This window comes from Hyperolius riggenbachi, chromosome 9, assembly GCF_040937935.1.
Source record: "Hyperolius riggenbachi isolate aHypRig1 chromosome 9, aHypRig1.pri, whole genome shotgun sequence".
Lineage (NCBI taxonomy): Eukaryota > Metazoa > Chordata > Amphibia > Anura > Hyperoliidae > Hyperolius > Hyperolius riggenbachi.
Window position 1 is genome coordinate 284,479,693 of NC_090654.1, and position 5,000 is coordinate 284,484,692.

Genomic DNA, 5,000 nt, shown 5'->3' on the forward strand with positions numbered 1-5,000 from the left:
GATGTAGATCAATTCATTGTGATAAGTAGTGATAAAGTTATTGGCGAATGAATGGGAGGTGGTAATTGCTCTGATGCAGAAGGTGAAAAATGCCCGTGGGCTGAAATGGTTAATTATTTTCACTAGAGTTCCTCTTTGGCCTCTTGCAGACTGCAAGCGATTCAGATTCCGCTTTTTAATCGGTTTTTACATCTGATTCCGATTAAAAATCGGAATCACTTGCAGTCTGCAAGAGGCCTTTAAAAAGTATTTGGCAGGCAGGATAGTTCATACCTTTGTTTCAGCGTCTCGTTTGGTCGACCGTGTCCTTCAGTGTCCATTAGCTGTAAGTGCTGCTTCTGATTGGGTGAGAAAAACACACGATTGGTTCACACGATGGCCAGGGGCCCCGGACCTCTCACTGGCCGGGACCCCAAGGCCAACATGCGATACCTGGAGGGGAGTGCAGGTGGGCCCGGACCTCTCACACCCAGACTCTGGACCTCTCACATCCAGAAAGCCCACCAACACTGCCTCCATACTGAATGCTAAATTCGACACACAAGCAATAGAAACAGCAGTACATGCATCCAGCTACATTTAAATGGTCAGCAGGTGCTCGTCAGCCAATCAGGATGCACTGTCATACACCCTTTAATACACGTTGGTGTAAAGGGTGTATGACAGTGCATCCTGATTGGCTGACGAGCACCTGCTGACCATTTAAATGTAGCTGGATGCATGTACTGCTGTTTCTATTGCTTGTGTGTGTCTGATTGGGTGAGAGCAGTTTTTATTCTATATATTTTGGATTGCGTTGCTTTATTTCAGTAGCTTTCTTTGGCGTCTGGTACGGAGTGTTCTCAGTGCTGGGCCTTTGTTTCACAGCTGTTCAGCTGATGCATGCAGTCACAGGCATTGTGCTGTGAGTTGTGTGTCGGGTGTAAGAATATGGCAGGGGTTTTATTGCTCTTGCGCACTCCCCTCTCTGCCTCCTGCACAATGTCGCTTAGTAATGAGTGATGTCATCGTTAGACCCAGGGTGTGGATTCTTTAACGGCAGGTGCTCCACTATTTCCAAAAATTGTAAAATGCACGGCTAGGCATATGTATAAGATGTGCGCTTGTTCCAAAAAAAATGCCCTTGAGTGCTTTTTTTTCTATGTTGCTGTCACTTTTACAGTAGGCAAATCGGACAGGTTTTGGACAAGTCCATCACCTCAGGGAGGATTCTCTTGTTTTTGTTATTTTCAAAAGCACTTACGGAACAGCAGTTGCTCAGTGCAGCTGCCAAAATAGCGTGCAAGGGCGCTGTTAAGACAGCGCAGGAGATTTGGGAGCAGCCAGCGCCATCATAGACCGTAATAGGAATTAGGGCTATAGCAGCAATTTGGGTGACCATCAAGGCGGAGCTCAAATTAATTTTTAAAACACAGTAAATCGGCCGCCAGCAATAGCTGGAAGCGAAATTACACCATTCCCCACTATTCACGTGGACCTGGAGGGGGAATAGTAATTAATGCTGCAGGGGCTTGTGCAGGAGCAGGGTGAGCTGTATATCTGCTGTATCCTGCGCCCGAGTCTCCCGGCGGCTATTTCATAGGTATGCGGCCAGCCTCCATATATGGATCCTTTCAGAGGAGGCTTGGCGCTGCATTTGGCCCCCGAGCCGGACTTTGGACAGGTACGACCCATGCAGAAGCTTGAAGCTACTCGTGCATGGGCAGTACGGGCGCGCTTGTACACTAACGGGAGCGCTGCCGCAAGAGCACATTTCACAAGCTCCTGTCAGATGTGTACAGGGGGGCCCTGGATGGAAAGGAGGGGTCCAGCATGGACCAGGAAGTGAATTATTCAGAGGGTTCCCTCTACATAGGGAGGTATCTATTTTTAATGTTTAACCTTTCTTTATACAGGTTCCCTTTAAGGCGCTGTGACACACATGCATGTGAACCCCCCGCTAGTCACACACAGCGCTTCAGCTAACGTCATGTTTATTCTCAGCCTCGTCAGGCCGCCATTGTATTTCTCAGGCTGCAGACACAAAGCTGTGTAACGTTGTCACAGAATGCCGCTGGTGGGTGTCGAGTATATCGCAGTGCTGTGGAGTCTGTATAAACATAATCTGACTCAGACTCCTCTGTTTCCAATATAATCATGTATTTTCCATGTCGATTGAAAGAAGGCAACATAAAAGTCTTTCATCACTGCTAAAGCTCAGCAGTTTTAAAGCTATTTAAAGAGACTCTGAAGCTAGTCTAACTCCACGTTTTTAACTTCTAATTATGTTAAGCACTATAGATAGTGCTAAACCGCCGCATTCCGGCAAAACACTGTGTTTAACCCCCCCCCCCCAAACACCAGGGCAAAAATCTACGACTTTCCTGGTCGAGGATTTTGCTGCACGGGGGGGCAGAGCTTTGGGCTGTAGCTCTGCCTCTATTAGCATTAATCAGCACTAGTCGCTGCCTCTCCTCCACCCCTTTCAGTGAAAGAAGACTGAGAGAGGCAGGGAGAGGCGGCGATTGATGGGAGTAGAGGCAGAGCTACAGCCAAAAGCTCTGCCTCTACCCTGCCCTGAGGATTTGGGGGGGGGTTAAACACAGTGTTCTGCCGTGGGATAGTGGTGTTTTAGATGGGGTGAAAGTGTAGAAGGGGATTGTTAAATAAAAAGAGGAATTTTAAGAGACTCTCTTTAAGATGGCACCTGCTTTTGGGAGCAAAACAAAGCTGCTGGCCAGGAAGCTGACACTCTACATCCCGGCCTGGCATTGCCAACCTGATTGAGGAAGATTGGTACTGTTTGGGTCTTAAAGAGACTCTGTACCAAAACTCTGCAAAAAATGTTCAGCCTTATTTCTTCTATCCTATGAGTTCCTATACCTGTTCTAATGTGCTCTGGATTACTGCAGCCTTTTCTAGTTGCACTGTCTCTGTAATATATCTAATCTTTTTTTTGTCAAGCCTTGTCGAGCCAGAGAGGAATGCACTGCCTCTGCTGTGATATGGAGAAGTTATACACGCCCCCTCCACGCCCCGTGCCGGCTCTGTGTGTGTGCTTTGTTTGCTACTCACAGACTGAGCTCTCTGAGGGGGGAAGGAAGCTGCTTGTCTCATGCTGAGAACTTTGAGAATCCAAGACTGGAGTGCAGATAATTCTCTATGTAATAAAAACTTGTAGTATACTGTAACATGAGATATATACAAACATCACTTCCTGGTTAGCGGCCATGTTTTTTATTTGTAAACACTGCCTAAAACTGGCGATTAAAAGCCAGGATCGCGGCGGGGAGCTGCGGAAACGGCAAAGAGGGGCCCAGGAGAACATAATGAATAGAATGGTTGCTTTTTATTGTAAGAATTTGAGAGTACAGATTCTCTTTAAAGGGAACCCGAGGTGAGAGGAATATCGAGGCTGACATGTTTATTTCCTTTTAAATAATGCACATTACCTGGCTGACCTGCTGATCCTTTGCCTCTAATACTTCAAGCCTTAGACCCTGAACAAGCATGCAGATCATATGTCTATGACAAATCTGACAATATTAGCTGCATGCTTGTTTCAGGTGTGTGATTTAGATCCTACTGACCAGAAAGATCAGCAGCACAGCCAGGCAACTGGTATTGTTTAAAAGGAAATGAATATGGCAGCTTTCATAGGTCTCACACCTCGGGTTCCTTTTAAATGGTACCAGAGGTGACATGATGAGATAGACGTGTGTATGTACAGTGCCTAACAGGGCTGTGGAGTCGGAGCAATTTTGGGTAGTCGGTGGTTTCAATAAACTGAGGAGTCTGAGTCGGATGATTTTTTTTAACCAAATTGTAAAAATTAGACATTGGAGTCGAGGAGTTGGAACAATTTTGGGTACCTGGAGTAGGATGATTTTTGTACCGACGCCACAGTCCTGGTACATAGCACATAAATAACTATGCTGTGTTCCCTTTCTGTCTGAAAGAGTTGAACATCAGGTATGTAAGTGGCAGTTTCTGTCTGAGTCAGTATTGGTTCAGACTACAGTGTGACCCTCACTGATAAGAAATTACAACTATGAAACACTTTCCTGACAGTAAATGGCTCCTTAGAGCAGGAAAGAGATAAAAAGGGTCAATAGTTCGTAGATTTTAGCTCTGGCATACTTCAGGCAGGGGTCACACTTGTCTTTCAGTTTTCTACACTTTGCAGAAAACTGAAAGACAAGTGTGACCCCTGCCTTACAGCAGGTAATGTAATTTATAGAGAAAACTGACAAATTGCGCAAGATGTCAGTTTTTTTCTGCATGCGGAATCTGCATTAAAGTGTGACCTTGCTTATTGATTAACCAGCTGAGCGGTCTGGACGAGCTCAGCTCGTCCAACACCGCCAGCGGCTGCCGCTCAGGCCCTGCTGGGCCGATTTTGATGAAATAAAAAGCAGCACACGCAGCCGGCACTTTGCCAGCCGCGTGTGCTGCCTGATCGCCGCCGCTCTGCGGCGATTCGCCGCGAGCAGCGGCGAAAGAGGGCCCCCCTAGCCGCCTGAGCCCTGCGCAGCCGGAACAAAAAGTTCCGGCCAGCGCTAAGGGCTGGATCGGAGGCGGCTGACGTCAGGACGTCGGCTGACGTCGATGACGTCACTCCGCTCGTCGCTATGGCGACGATATAAGCAAAACAAGGAAGGCCGCTCATTGCGGCCTTCCTTGTTTATTCTGGGCGCCGGAGGCGATCGGAAGATCGCCTCCGGAGCGCCCTCTAGTGGGCTTTCATGCAGCCAACTTTCAGTTGGCTGCATGAAATAGTTTTTTTTTTATTTAAAAAAAACCCTCCCGCAGCCACCCTGGCGATTTAATCAGAACGCCAGGGTGGTTAACATGAGTTCTCAGTTGAAGTCAGTTTTTCTGTGCAGAAAATGCGTACGAAAGCCGGTAAGTGTGAACCCTGCCTCAGTGAATGTGGCATTGAGAAAAAACAGCAAAAAAAAAGTAGATTTAAATATAAATTAAAACTGGAATATCTTAAGTAATTTTTAGGAGGAGAATAG

The 5,000-nt window shown here is 46.9% G+C and overlaps 1 protein-coding gene across 2 annotated transcripts in view; it reads left to right on the forward strand.

Annotated features, from left to right (window-relative positions):
* Window positions 1–5,000, forward strand: part of PPP2R5C (protein phosphatase 2 regulatory subunit B'gamma) — a 224,364-nt gene that overhangs the window by 169,494 nt on the left and 49,870 nt on the right. The gene's annotated exons all lie outside the window — the stretch shown is intronic.